General features: G+C 39.7%; 1 protein-coding gene across 3 annotated transcripts in view; it reads right to left on the reverse strand.

The window, feature by feature from the left end:
• DENND5B (DENN domain containing 5B) overlaps nucleotides 1-16,377 on the reverse strand; it is a 210,657-nt gene that overhangs the window by 73,226 nt on the left and 121,054 nt on the right. The window lies entirely within an intron of this gene.

The following is a 16,377-nucleotide window of genomic DNA, read 5'->3' on the forward strand; positions in this document are numbered from 1 at the left end:
AGAGGTCAGCTCTATTCCACCGTAATTAAAGAGTTAAATGATATCACTGAATGGTTTTAAGGGGGTATGAGTAGGTGGGAAACATCATTAAGCTCTTTGCTTCTGAAAACACTGGTATGTGAATTGACATTCCCTCAAAATGCAAAGCAAATAAGAACTAATAAAATTGCTCTTGGCACTTCTCCCATTGAAAATGTGTAAGAATATTGCTACTGATCACTTTATATATACATGTATATCTATGTAATCCTCAATTCAGAGGCTCTGTTTTTCTTGTATAAATGATCATGGCTATAGCCTATAGTTATCCTTATTATATTTATTTTAGCCTTCATTTTGTGGGTACAAGAAATCAACAGATATATGCATTCATAGTCACACTTCCTACATTAACCTCCAACTCAAATCTAGGGACAAAGTGAAAGCTACCAGAAAATTAGAGGTTGGTTTTTTTGTTGTTTTGTTTACATGAACTAGTTATCAAAACTAAAAACTGTCCACAGTATTAAAGTGCCTTCTCACCCCACCCCCAGTTTTATTGAAATATAATTGACATATAACATTTGGTATACAACATGATGATTTGATATATATATAAACAGCAAAATAAATTACCACAATAAGTTTAGTTAACATTCATCAACTCACATAGCTACAAATAAAGTGCCCTCTAAAACCACTCTGCCATGGATGCTATACATACATATGTCTATATCCCTATTTAAACCTTCAGAGGCAGACGTGTTTCAGAATTCAGATTTTTTCTTTTTTAATTTAGAAAGGTAATATTGTGCATACCACACATACTTGAAATATCCAGGGCAGCGCCCTATAATCAAATACATTCATGTTTCTGCAGCAAACTATATGAGTCTCCCAGTATACTCAAAGAACTTAAATAGGGTCACTTTGGTTCAGATCTGATTTTGCCGATAAATGAGTTACCAAAAAAAGTTTGGTTTTCAGAATGGATACTGTGGAATTGTAATAATTCTCTCACAGAATTTATAGTGCACAAATACAGTAAAATCTGGGGGAGTAAGACTCTGGGGAAGTCTTTTTAAAAAGGTTAAGGGAAATGATCCGATGCTACTCAAACTCAAAGAACACCCAACCACGCAAAAGCAGGAGGTTTTCCATTAAAATTTTTTCTTGTGTTGTTTTATAATCTGTAAATGACTACCTTTAATAGTCTACAATGGGATTTTGGTCATGAATCATCAGCTACCCATCGCCTACATGTATTTAAAATTTTCCTTATTTGATTCATTATAAAATTTTAGGTGAAAACCTGTTTACAGGAATACTTCTAAAAAACAAATACCAGGCAGCTTGAGGGAAGAGGGTGTTTGGTATTTTGTGGGTTGCACAGTGACCTTGCTTGGAGTGGATGGTCCCGTGAGACCGTTTATGCTCTACAGAACAACGTGGCTCAGCTATGAGCATCCAATCAGTCTACAGTGACAGGGAGGCTGAGCTGAGAGCTAGATCAGTTCCTGGGTGTCGGGGGCTTTTTAATTTCTTTCTCAATTAAAAGCCAGACACAGGTGAAAGGTTCAGGGTTTTAAGCAGTCAGATCCTGTGCCAGTTATCTACTGATCTATTTACTGAGCTCCAAATCACTCCTTAGGTGGTCTGTGAAAATGGACTGGACTGTAAGCATGTTCTCATATAGTGAACACACCGGAAAACTTTGCCAGTAGAGGACAGCGGAGAGACACTGCAGGAGGAAGCGCTTCTCTTCCCTGGTTTTGGAGTGTAGTGGGCAAGGTGCAGTGTTTTGTGTGTTCTTGCTCCTTCTGCATGGCTGATCACTGGTGTGGATATGTGAGGACATCTGGTGGCCCACTTCCCCGGCCACACGCCCAGAGTGGGCAGCCTCAGTGACTGGGCCCTCCTAATGGGGATACGGCACACTCATATCTCCCAGCCACCTGGCGCCCTGACAACTTGTGTGCCTGCTCACCAGCCACAGCTCACTTGGACCTGGGAGGTTTGTCTTCTGCTTGCCTGGTGACTGAGGATCAGCCCTGGCCCAGGCAACGCACTGACCTCCACCATCCAGTGAGCTGCCACCACACTTTCTTCATTGATATGAACCTCAGCCTTGGGAAGTGGGTCCCCTTCCAAGTTTGTCCTTCCTAGGGTACCCTTTAGAGTTTTCTTCATGTCTTTATAGTTTCCTATTATAGTTTAATAATTCTTCTTATTACATTCCTCTATTTAAATTACTGTGTGGTTTAATCTGTCTCCTGATTGGACCTATCCTGAAAGGCAGAGGGTTTTAAGCCGTCATATCAAATCCCTAGCAGCTTGGCTACTTTATTTGCTGTTGATGGAAAATGTTCAATCTCAAAGAAAACACAAATTCTTTAAGGAATGGAAACCAGCATCTTGGGCTATTTTCTTGCTTTGATTATGGTAAACTTTCACTTGGGAAGTGAAAATAAATTACATGTTTTCCCCTCTTCTAGCAGACATGAAAGACTGGTACACATAGTTTATTTTTCCTTCACCACAATTCCACCAACTTGTGGGTGTTCTATGTCTATTCTTTTTTCCAGTTCTGCTTTCTCAAGATTGGTTTAAATGCCATACACATTTTAATAATGCAGTTACTTAGCAGAAACAAGACAATTCTTTTTAACTGAATCAAGAAACAAAATGTAGTTTTCTTCTTTAAGCATGTTTTTAAAAATTTAAATAATTTGGAAAATTATTTTTTCTTTGATACTCAAAGTGATGAGTGTGTAATAAGTTTCCACATTTAAGACGTGCCTCAGCATGGCATATGGGGCTCTTCATAATTTGGCCCTTTCCTGCCTCATTTCTTACCACCACATATACAGTCAAATCATCTGCTTAAAATTCATTTACTGAACGTGAAATATTTTCACAGGTCCCTGTGCCTCTGCACACCCTTTCCCTCTGCCCAGAATGTCTCTTCCCCTTGCAGTACCTGGCTAAGTTCCACTTTTTCCTTAGGCAATGGTTCCTTTGGAAAGCATTCCCTGAATACTTCTTATCGTCACTAGAGTCCCTTCCAAATGCTTCCACAGTACCCCACCTCTATTTCCACTAATTATTCCTCTCACTAAAACTATTAAAATTCAATTATAATTATCTATTCATGTATCTCTCTGCTCTTCCCTGCTAACCATCACCTGCTGGAGAGCAATGACTATATTTTTAATCTCAGAATTTCTAGCACTTGGTACAGGACCTACTACATAGTGAGTGATCAATAAATGTGTACTAAGAAATTAATATGTTAACATCTAAGACATGTAAAATGAAATAAAACTATTGGACATTATGCTTGCCTATGTTATACAATAAAACATACTGCCAAAAATTTGCCTAGCAGTGGCACAGGCACAGACTCTGAGATGGCCTGGCCTCCGCTGTCTCATCCCCCGGTCTCGGCCCCTGTCCACCAGCATCACTGTGGAGAATAAGGTCAGCCCCGTGGGGACAGTCCAGCAGCCTGGGGCTGGAGCTGAGGTTGGGGGCACAGGACCCATGTTGCAGGCTGAGGAGATGGCTGAGTGACACAGAGCAGGTCCAGCGCTGGCTGGTGGTGCAATGCCCCATGAAAAGGCAATGATTATTGGGGTTTACATATTGCGAAGCACTGCCAGTGGAGGTGTGAGGATGGTGGTGTACAGCACACCTCTGGTGAACACCCTGATGCAGCTGAAAGATTATACATTTACTAACCCAAGGCAGTGACTGGTTACTAACTGAGCCAGGCTGGCTTTGAGGGCTTGGACCTATGCATAATTCAGCTTATCTTCCTAGTTCACAAAGATATCACAAAAGGCAGAATACAGATTCAAATGAACATAAAAAAAATCACCCTCGATGATGGCTGAAAAGTGAGCTACATTTTGCTTTAATCAGATTGACAAAGATTAAAAAGAAAATCACAGCAAAGGTGTGGAGAAAAGGGTATTCTCATACATTGCCTTATAAAGGCAGCATAAATTGCTAGAGCTTTGTACTTGGCAATATCTATCAAAAGCTTTAAAAATATACAGATCACCTGACCCAGCAATTCTAGTAATTTATCACATAAATATACAAAAACATATGTACATGGACGCTTATGTATAAAGTGTCATTTATAACAATAAACTATAATACCCTAAGTAACTAACAAAAGGGTTAGATTTATGGCCAGTTATATAATGAAATATACTGAAGCTATTAAAAGTATATCTATATTATCAACACAGAAAACCAAAGTGTGTTTGGCAGCAGCAGGAAGCAGCTAAGTACTAAAAACCTGCTGAAACTCCACTGCTGGGTATATGCCCAAAAGAACTGAAAGCAGAGTGCTGAAGATATATTTGTACATCTATGTTTATAGTACCATTATTCGCAGTAGGCAAAAGGTGGAAACTATCCAGGCATCCATCAATGGATGAATGGATAAACAAAATGTGGTATATACGTACAATGGAAAGTTATTCAGCCTTAAAAAAAAGGGAGGAAATCCTGACATATGCTACAACATGGATGAACCTTAAGAACATTATGCTAAGTGAAATAAGCCAGTCAAAGAAAGACAAATATTGTATAATTCCACTTACATGAGGTATCTAAAGTAGTCAATTCATAGAAACAAATGAAGAATGGTGGTTGTCAGGAAGGGGCTAAGAGGAGTGCAAAATGCAGAGGTATTGTTTAATGGGTATAGAGTTTCAGCTTTGCAAGATGAAAAAAGCTCTGGAGATTGGTTGTACAACAGTGTGAATATACTTAATGCTACTGAACTTTTCACTAAGCAATAGCTAAGATGGTAAATTTATGGGGTTTTTTTCTTACCACAATTTTTAAAACTTGCTGAATATAATCTATATGGAAATAATCTGTGGGAAGTGGAATCCCCCCAAAATGGATCTATGAGAATAAATAATCTGAATCTGACTTGAAAAGGATTTATTTGATATGAGATGACTTTTTAAGAAAGTATACATATGTTTCAAAGTCAAATAGGCTTGCAAAATAGGCAATGAACTATATATTCATTGAGAATTGTTTTCTAAATTAAAAGGTCTTGTTTAATTCATAATTTTAAATAAAATATAGCTTCCTATAAATATATATATCTATACATTCATAAAAATATAATTTTCTAACATGCATGAGGATATGTGAAAATTAGTATCTTATTGTTTCAATGAAGGTTAAAACAAAACCAAAGTATTTATGCACATACAATGTACTTAAATTATTAAATGTAGGTTAAATATAATTGGTAATTGATGGTAAAAGAGAAAAAAGATATGGATTATTTTCCTATTTTACATTACTAATAGTTACATTAATATGCCTAGCAGTTGTTACATTCTGTAGTAACTGTCACAATCAATCTGTTCATTTTAATTTTAGTTCAGTGATCTTTTTTAAACATTTCTATTTACGGCAGTGTTGTAGACTAGGACTCCAAAACTAATCTACAAATGGTAAATAAAATAGCTATATAACATCCAATACATGACTATGAATTTGCCAAAAAAAAATAAGGGAAGTTGGGGCTTCCCTGGTGGCACAGTGGTTAAGAATCTGCCTGCCAATGCAGGGGACACAGGTTCGAGCCCTGGTCTGGGAAGATCCCACATGCCGCGTAGCAACTAAGCCTGTGCGCCACAACTACTGAGCCTGCGTTCTAGAGCCCGTGAGCCACAACTACTGAATCCCGTGTGCCTAGAGCCTGTGCTCCGCAGCAAGAGAAGCCACCACAATGAGAAGCCCATGCACCACAACGAAGAGTAGCCCCCGCTCGCCGCAACTACAGAAAGCCCGTGCGTAGCAATGAAGACCCAATGCAGTTAAAAATAAATAAATAAAATAAATAAATTTAAAAAAATAAAAATAAGGGAAGTCATTGGAGGCTGGGAACAAAACGTGAGCAAGAGCCCAGTGTGGTAAAACTCAAATGTCTGGCTGTCTTTGGAGTGTTTACTGATCTAAGGTGGCCTACAGCTTTGGTTTTACTTCTGTGCATGTTGAGGGACAAAGTCCAAGAAGGGCTGGAATTAAGATGGTAGATCCTCTTGCAAAAAGCTAGACCTAAAAGGGCAAAAACCTGTAGAAAGGAAAAAACAAAACCAAAATCTGTATTGCCAAGGAAAGTAGTCTGTCCTGGCCCTGGCCGTGCCCCAGGGAGGAAGGGGAAAAAAGCCTCCCTGTGAATTTCTACCTACTGGCTAGTTTTCAAGGATGTTTGGGGCTCTCATGCTATCTGTACGGCCCAAAGAAAGACTAAGAGTGAGAAGTTTAACTTAAAGTAAACCTATGTTGCCAGTGAATTCAGGTGCCTGGTGAAAGAAAATACAAACCCTTCCTGGAGGAATAAACCCTTAATCCTCAACTCATGAGATATTGAATTTATCTGAGAAGGAATATAAAATGTGTATGTTTAAGAAAATTAAAGGAAGAATTAGGAGTAAGACTACTTATAGGACCACTGAAATTAAAATGTCAAAGGAAAGGTTAACTATGGATTAAATACAGATAAAAAGAGAATTTATAAGGTGGGAGATAAATCAACCAGAATACAGCACAGAGACAAAGAGATAGAAAAAGAAGTTGAGAGATATGTAAGACTGAGCAAGACAGAGTAACACGTTTAATTAAAGTTCAGGAAGATAAAAAAGAAAAAAGACAGATGCAAGTAAAATTTAGAAAGATGGTTAAGAATTTTCCAACACTGGTGAAAAATATTAACCCTAGAATTCAGGAAACACAATGAATCACAAGCAGGACAAATAAAGAAACCCTCATTTAGATAAATCACAGTCAAAATACAGGACACCAAAGACAAACAGAAAATCATATATATAGTCAGAATGAAAATAGATTTCTGGCCAAGGAATGACAATTAGAGTGACTGTGATAAATGACTTCTCAATGGCTACAATGGAAACCAGAAGACAGTAGAATATAATGTGCTAAGAGAGAGAGGAAAAAAAACCTTTCAACATAGAATTTAATATCCTATGAAACCATCTTTCAAAAACAAGGACAAATTTAAAACACTGTCAGATGAACGAAATCTAATAGAGAATGCCACCTCATTTAAGGAACTTGTAAGGATACACTTTAGGAATAAGGAGATTAATCCCAGAAGAAATACCTAAGATACAAAATAGAATGTGACTCTTTTTAAAATGGCAATTATGAGTAATTTTAAGCAAAATCAAGTACATAAAATATACCTAATTTGAGAGATTATCAAAATTTTGAACAACTGTAACAAGTAAGCCATGATGGGGGTGACTGGAGTCAAAGCATTTTTAGAGTATCTGTATTTTAAAGATTCCGATTAACATAACACCGAGTGTTCATGTTAAAATCTCAAAGTTTGCCATTAATAAAGAGAAACAGAGCATATAACACCTACAATAATTAAATTAAAAAAAAACTGCAATGAGAAAAAACGTTTCAATTATTTCAAAAGAAGGCAAAAAAGAAAAAAAAAAGAGGGAGAAAGGCAAATGGTCAAAATAAATGAAAAATTTAAAATTCTTAGAATTCAATAATGAAAATACCAGATACTAAGACTTGTGGGATGCAACTAACATAACACTCAAATACTTAAGATGCTAATACTGGGAGTGGGATGGGTCCAAAGGAAGTAAAAAACAAAACCAGAAATTAATAAAACAGAAAACAAAGATAAAAAAGAGAGTACAAACAAAGGTAAAAGTTAGTTCTTTAAAAAGAGTAACATAGGGCTTCCCTGGTGGCGCAGTGGTTGAGAGTCCGCCTGCCGATGCAGGAGACACAGGTTCGTGCCCCGGTCTGGGAAGATCCCACATGCCGCAGAGCGGCTAGGCCCGTAAGCCATGGCCGCTGAGCCTGCGCGTCCGGAGCCTGTGCTCCGCAACGGGAGAGGCCACAACAGTGAGAAGCCCGCGTACCGCACAAAAAAAAAAAAAAAAAAAAAAAAAAGTAACATAGTGGGGGACCTTCAAAATGGAGAAGTAAGATGTGGAGGTCACCTTCCTTCCTCCCCACAAATACATCAGAAATACACCTACTTGTGGAACAATTCCTACAGAACACCTACTGAACGCTGGCAGAAGACCTCAGACCTCCCAAAAGGCAAGAAACTCCCCACATACTTGGGTAGGGCAAAAGAAAAAAGAAAAAACAGAGACAAAAGAATAGGGACGAGACCTGCACCAGTGGGAGGTAGCTGTGAAGGACGAGAGGTTTCCACACACTAGAAGCCCCTTCGCGGGCAGAGATGGGAGTGGGGTGGGAAGTTGGGGGGAAGCTTCGGAACCATGGAGGAGAGCACAGCAACAGGGTGCAGAGGGCAAAGCGGAGAGACTGTTGCACAGAGGATCGCTGCCAAGCAGCACTCACCAGCCTGAGACACTTGTCTGCTCACCCACCAGGACAGGTGGGCGTTGGGGGCTGAGGCTCAGGCTTTGGCGGTCAGATCGCAGGGAGAGGACTGGGGTTGGCTGCATGAACACAGCCTGAAGGGGCCTAGTGCACCACAGCTAGCCGGGAGGGAGTCCGGGAAAAAGTCTGAACCTGCCGAAGAGGCAAGAGACCATTGTTTCGGGATGCACTAGGAGACGGGATTCCTTTCCTGTGTGCCCACAGAAGGCAGAGAACTGCCTAAGCAAGCTCAGGAGAAGGGCGCAAGCTGCAGCTATCAGTTCAGACCCAGAGCCAGGCATGAAACACTAATGCTGCTGCTGCTGCCACCAAGAATCCTGTGTGCAAGCACAGGTCACTACCCACACCCCCTCCCAACCCCCGGTGAGCCTGTGCAGCACACCACTGGCAGGGTCCCGAGATCTAGGAACAACTTGCCCAGGAGAACACACAGCGTGCCTCAGGCTGTTGCAATGTCATGTCGGCCTCTGCCACCACAGGCCACCCCGCATTCCAATTATGACTACTGTACCCCTCCCTCTCTCCGGCCTGAGATGGCAAGAGAGCCCTAATCAGCCTCTGCTTTAACCCCCTCCAGTCTGGGTGGGGAACAGACGCCTGAGGGCGACCTACGTGCAGAGACGGGGCCAAAACCAAAGCTGAACCTCAGGAGCCATGCAAATAAAGAAGAGAAAGGGAAATTTCTCCGTGCAGCCTCAGAAGCAGCGGATTAAATCCCCACAATCAACTTAATGAACCCTGCATCTGTGGAATACCTGAATAGACAACAAATGTTCCCAAAATTGAGGCGGTAGATTTTGGGAGCAACTGTGGACATGGGATTTGCTGTCTGTGACGGATATGTTTCTGATTTTTATGTTTATCTTAGTTTAGTTTTTAGTGCTTGTTAACATTGGTGGATTTCTTTTTTTTTTTTTTTGCGGTACGCGGACCTCTCACTGCTGTGGCCTCTCCCGTTGTGGAGCACAGGCTCCGGACGCCCAGGCTCAGCAGCCATGGCTCATGGGCCCAGCCGCTCCGTGGCATGTGGGATCTTCCCAGACCGGGGCACAAACCCGTGTCCCCTGCATCGGCAGGCGGACTCTCAACCACTGCGCCACCAGGGAAGCCCTGGTGGATTTCTTTATTGGTTTGGTTGCTCTCTTCTTCTTTACTTATTAAAAAAATTTTTTTTATTTTATTATTTTTTCTTCTTTTAATTTTTCTTTTTATTAAAAAAAATTTTTTTTTTCTTTTCTTCCTTCTCTTCTGAGCCGTACGCTGACAGGGTCTTGGTGCTCTGGTTGGATGTCAGACATGAGCCTCCGAGGTGGGAGAGCCAAGTTCAGGACATTGGACCACCACAGACCTCGTGGCCACATGTATTATCAATTGGTGAGAGCTCTCCCAGAGATCTTTGGCTCAACACTAAGACCCAGCTCAACCCAATGACCAGTGCTGGACACCCCATGCCAAACAACTAGCAAGACAGGAACACAACCCCACCCATTAGCAGAGAGTCTGCCTAAAATCATACTAAGTTCACAGACACCACAAAACATACCACTGGACGCAGCCCTGCCCACCAGAAAGATAAGATCCAGTCCCACCCACCAGAACACAGGCACCAGTCTCCTCCACCAGGAAGCCTACACAAGCCACTGAACCAACCTCACACACTGGGGGCAGACATCAAAAACAACGGGAAGTATGAACACGCAGCCTGCAAAAAGGGGAGCCCAAACACAGTAAGTTAAACAAAATGAGAAGACAGAGAAATATGCAGAGATGAAGGAGAAAGGTAAAAACCCACCAGACCAAACAAATGAAGAGGAAATAGGCAGTCTACCTGAAAAAGAATTCAGAGTAATGACAGTAAAGATGATCCAAAATCTTGGAAATAGAATGGAGAAAATACAAAAAACATTTAACAAGGACCTAGAAGAACTAAAGAGCAAACAAACAATGATGAACAACACAATAAATGAAATTAAAAGTTATCTAGAAGGAATCAGTAGCAGAATAACTGAGGCAGAAGAACAGGTAAGTGACCTGGAAGATAAAATAGTGGAAATAACTGTCGCAGAGCAGAATAAAGAAAAGAGAATGAAAAGGCTTGAGGACAGTCTCAGAGACTTCTGGGACAACATTAAATGCACCAACATTCAAATTATAGGGGTCCCAGAAGAAGAAGAGAAAAAGAAAGGGTCTGAGAAAATATTTGAAGAGACTATAGTTGAAAACTTGCCTAACATGGGAAGGAAACAGTAAGTCAAATCCAGGAAGTGCAGAGAGCCCCATACAGGATAAATCCAAGGAGAAACACATCAAGACACATATTAATGAAACTATCAAAAATTAAATACAAAGAAAAAATATTAAAAGCAGCAAGGGAAAAGCAACAAATAACATACAAGGGAACCCCCATAAGATTAAAAGCTGATCTTTCAGCAGAAATTCTGCAAGCCAGAAGGCAGTGGTAAGATACATTTAAAGTGATGAAAGGGAAAAACCTACAACCAAGATTACTCTATCCAGCAAGGATTTCATTCAGATTCAACAGAGAAATTAAAACCTTTACAGACAAGCAAGAGTTAAGAGAATTCAGCACCACCAAAGTAGCTTTACAACAAATTCTAAAGGAACTTTTCTAGGCAGGAAACACAAGAGAAGGAAAAGACCTACAAAAACAAACCCAAAATAATTAAGAAAATGGTAATAGGAACATACATATCGACAATTACCTTAAATGTAAATGGATTAAATGCTCCAACCAAAAGACACAGACTGGCTGAACGGATACAAAAACAAGACCCATATATATGCTGTCTATAAGAGACCCACTTCAGACCTAGAGACACATACAGACTAAAAGTGAGGGGATGGAAAAAGATATTCCATGCAAATGGAAATCAAAAGAAAGCTGGAGTAGCAATTCTCATATCAGACAAAATAGACTTTATTTTCTTATTTTTAAAATTTATTTATAACTTATTTACTTTTGGCTGCATTGGATCTTTGTTGCTGCTGTACATGGGTTTTCTCTAGTTGCTGTGAGTGGGGGCTACTCATTGTTGAGGCAGACGTGCTTCTCTTTGTGGTGGCCTCTACTGTTGCGGAGCATGGGCTCTAGGCGTGTGGGCTTCAGTAGTTGTGGCACACAGGCTCAGTAGTTGTGGCTCACAGGCTCTAGAGCACCGGCTCAGTAGTTGTAGGTGCACTGGCTTAGTTGCTCTGCGGCATGTGGGATCTTCCCGGACCAGGGCTCAAACCCGTGTCCCCTGCACTGGCAGGAGGATTCTTAACCACTGCGTGACCAGGGAAGTCCCAAACTAGACTTTAAAATAAAGACTATTACAAGAGACAGAGAAGGACACCACTTGATGATCAAGGGATCAATCCAAGAAGATGATATAGCAATTGTAAATATTTATGCTCCCAACATAGGAGCACTTCAACACATAAGGCAAAGGCTAACAGCCATAAAAGGGGAAACTGACAGTAACACAATCAGAGTAGGGGACTTTAACACCCACTTTCCCCAATGGACAGATCATCCAAAAGGAAAATAAATGAGGAAACACAAGCTTTAAATGACACATTAAACAAGATGGACATACATGATATTTATAGGACACTCCATCCAAAAACAACAGAATAAACTTTCTTCTCAACTGCTCATGGAACATTCTCCAGGATAGATCATATCTTGGGACACAAATCAAGCCTCGGTAAATTTAAGAAAATTGAAATCATATTAAGTATCTTTTCTGACCAAAATGCTATGAGACTAGATATCAATTACAGGAAAAAGACTGTAAAAAATACAAACACATGGAGGCTAAACAGTACACTACTAAAAAACCGAGAGATCACTGAAGAAATCAAAGAGGAAATCAAAAAGTACCTAGAAACAAATGACAATGAAAACGTGACGACCCAAAACCTATGGGATGCAGCAAAAGCAGTTCTAAGAGGGAGGTTTATGCAATACAATCCTATCTCAAGAAACTAGAAACATCTCAAATAAACAACCTAACCTTACACCTAAAGTAATTAGAGAGAGAACAAAAAACTCCCAAAATTAGAAGAAGGAAAGAAATCATAAAGAACAGATCCGAAATAAATGAAAAAGAAATGAAGGAAACAATAGCAAAGGTCACTTAAACCAAAAGCTGGTTCTTTGAGAAGATAAACAAAACTGATAAACCATTAGCCAGACTCATCAAGAAAAAAAGGGAGAAGACTTAAATCAATAGAATTAGAAATGAAAAAGGAGAAGTAACAACTGACACTGCAGAAATACAAAGGATCATGAGAGATTACTACAAGCAACTCTATGCCAATAAAATGGACAACCTGGAAGAAATGGACAAATTCTAAGAAAAGCACAACCTTCCAAGACTGAACCAGGAAGAAATAGAAAATATGAACAGACCAATCATAAGCAATGAAATTGAAACTGTGATTAAAAATTTCCCAACAAACAAAAGCCCAGGACCAGATGGCTTCACAGGCGAATTCTATCAAACATTTAGAGAAGAGCTAACACCTATCCTTCTCAAACTCTTCCAAAATACAGCAGAGGGAGGAACACTCCCAAACTCATTCTACAAGGCCACCATCACCATGATCCCCAAATGACACAAAGATGTCACAAAAAAAGAAAACTACATGACAATATCACTGATGACCAGAGATGCAAAAATCCTCAACAAAATACTAGCAAACAGAATCCAACAGCATATTAAAAGGATCATGCACCATGAACAAGTGGGGTTTATCCCAGGAATGCAAGGATACTTCAACATATGCAAATCAATCAATGTGACACACCATATTAACAGACTGATGGATAAAACCATATGATCATCTCAATAGATGCAGAAAAACCTTTTGACAAAATTCAACACCGATTTATGATAAAAACTCTCCAGAGAGTAGGCATAGAGGGAACCTACCTCAACATAATAAAGGCCATATATGACAAACCCACAGCCATCATCGTTCTCAATGGTGAAAAACTGAAACCATTTCCTCTAAGATAAGGAACAACACAAGGTTGCCCACTCTCATCACTATTATTCAACAGAGTTTTGAAAGTTTTAGCCATGGCAATCAGAGAAGAAAAAGAAATAAAAGGAATCCAAATCAGAAAAGAAGAAGTAAAACTCTCACTGTTTACATATGACATGATACTATACATAGAGAATCCTAAAGATGCCACCAGAAAACTACTAGAGCTAATCAATGAATTTGGTAAAGTAGCAGGATACAAAATTAATGCACAGAAATCTCATGCATTCCTATACACTAAAGATGAAAAATCTCTAAGAGAAATTAAGGAAACACTCGCATTTAGCATTGCAACAAAAAGAATAAAATACCTAGGAATAAACCTACCTAAGGAGACAAAAGACCTGTATGCAGAAAACTATAAGACACTGATGAAGAAATTAAAGACAATACAAACAGATGGAGTGATATACCATGTTCTTGGACTGGAAGAATCAACATTGTGAAAATGACTACACTACCCAAAGCAATCTACAGATTCAATGCAACCCCTATCAAGCTAGCAATGACATTTTTCACAGAACTATAACAAAAAATTTCACAGTGTGTTTGGGAACACAAATGACCCTGAATAGCCAAAAAAATCTTGAGAAAGAAAAAAGTAGCCAGAGGAATCTGGCTCCCTGACTTCAGACTATACTACAAAGCTACAGTAATCAAGATAGTATGGTACTGCAACAAAAACAGAAATATAGATCAATGGAACAGGATAGAAAGCCCAGAGATAAACCCACACACATATGGTCACCTTAACTCTGATACAGGAGGCAAGAATATTCAATGGAGAAAAGACAACCTCTTCAATAAGTGGTGCTGGGAAAACTGAACAGCTACATGTAAAAGAATGAAATTAGAGCACTTTCTAACACCATACACAAAAATAAACACAAAATGGATTAAAGACCTAAATGTAAGTCCAGACACTTAGAGGAAACTCTAAGAGGAAAACTCTTAGAGGAAAACATAGGCAGAACACTCTATGACATAAATCACAGCAAGATCCTTTTTGACCTACCTCCTAGAGAAATGGAAATAAATAAATGGGAAGTAATGAAACCTAAAAGCTTTTGTACAGCAAAGAAAACCATAAACAAGATGAAAAGACCCTCAGAAAGGAGAAAAAATTTGCAAACGAAGCAACTGACAAAGGACTAATCTCCAAAATATACAAGTAGCTCATGCAGCTCAATATCAAAAAAACAAACAATCCAATCCCAAAATGGGCAGAAGACCTAAATAGACATTTCTCCAAAGAAGATATATAGACTGCCAACAAACACATGAAAGGATGCTCAACATCACTAATCATTAGAGAAATGCAAATCAAAACCACAGTGTATCACCTCACACCAGTCAGAATGGCCATCATCAAAAAATCTACAAACAGTAAATGCTGGAGAGGGTGTGGAGAAAAGGGAACGCTCTTGCACTGTTGGTGGAAATGTAAATTGATACAGCCACTATGGAGAACAGTATGGAGGTTCCTTAAAAAACTAAAAATAGAACTACCATATGACCCAGCAATCCCACTACTGGGCATATACCCTAAGAAAACCATAATTCAAAAAGAGTCATATACCATATTGTTCACTGCAGCACTATTTACAACAGCCAGGACATGGAAGCAACTTAAGTGTCCATCGACAGATGAATGGAGAAAGAAGACGTGGCACATATATACAATGGAATATTACTCAGCCATAAAAAGAAACGAAATTGAGTTATTTGTAGTGAGGTGGATGGACCTAGAGTCTGTCATACAGAGTGAAGTGAATCAGAAAGAGAAAAACAAATACCGTACGCTAACCCATATATATGGAAACTAAAAAACAAAAAAAGGCTCCGATGAACCTGGGGCAGGACAGGAATAAAGACACAGACGTAGAAATGGACTTGAGGACGTGGGGAGGGGGAAGGGTAAGCTGGGACGAAGTGAGAGAGTAGCACTGACATATATACACGACCAAATGTAAAACAGATAGCTAGTGGGAAGCAGCTGCATAGCACAGGGAGATCAGCTCGGTGCTTTGTGACCACCTAGAGCGGGGGGATAGGGAGGGTGGGAGGGAGACGTAAGAGGGAGGGGATATGGGGATAGATGTATATGTATAGCTGATTCGCTTTGTTTTACAGCAGAAACACAACATTGTAAAGCAGTTATACTCCAATAAAGATGTTAAAAAAAAAAGAGTAACATAATTGACACACTTTATGGAAAAACAACCAAGGGAAAAAGAGAGAAGGCATAAATAAATAGTATTAGGGATGAAAAGGGGGACAAAACTACAGACACAGCAGATATTAAGAAGATAAAAAAAATTAAGACTTTATGTCAATAAACTGAAAGCTAAGAAAATTATTCCTAGAGAAAATAGAAATGAACAAAAATTGATTCAAGAAGAAATAGAGGCGCTTCTAGGTTGGTGAACACACTGAGGTGCTGGGAGGATGATGTGCCTGGAGGGGCATGGAAGCTGTGTCCTTCCCCCACCATACCTTCTCCTATACATGTCTTCCATTTGGGTGTTCCTGAGTTGTATCCTTTATAGTAAACGGTGACAGTAAGTAAAGTGCTTTCCTGAGTTCTGTGAGTCGTTCTAGTGGGTTCGTGGGAAAATCCACCCCCCACCCCGAAAGTGGGGTCGTGGGAAATCCTGAATTTGTAGTTGGCTGGGCACCCTATTTGTGGCTGGTACCTGAAGTGAGGGTAGTCTTGCAGGATCAAATCCTTAAACCTGTGGAATCTGATGTTAACTCCAGGTAGTTCGCATCAGAAGTGAACTAAATTGCTGGTATCAGATCTGATGGGTGTCAGGGAGGAAAGAAGCTCTCATTTAGTGTCATAAAATGTGGAATTCAGTAGAATGACACAGGCTCACAGAAGCATGTGGTTTAGGA

Source organism: Mesoplodon densirostris, chromosome 11 (genome assembly GCF_025265405.1).
Source record: "Mesoplodon densirostris isolate mMesDen1 chromosome 11, mMesDen1 primary haplotype, whole genome shotgun sequence".
In the NCBI taxonomy this organism is placed as follows: domain Eukaryota; kingdom Metazoa; phylum Chordata; class Mammalia; order Artiodactyla; family Ziphiidae; genus Mesoplodon; species Mesoplodon densirostris.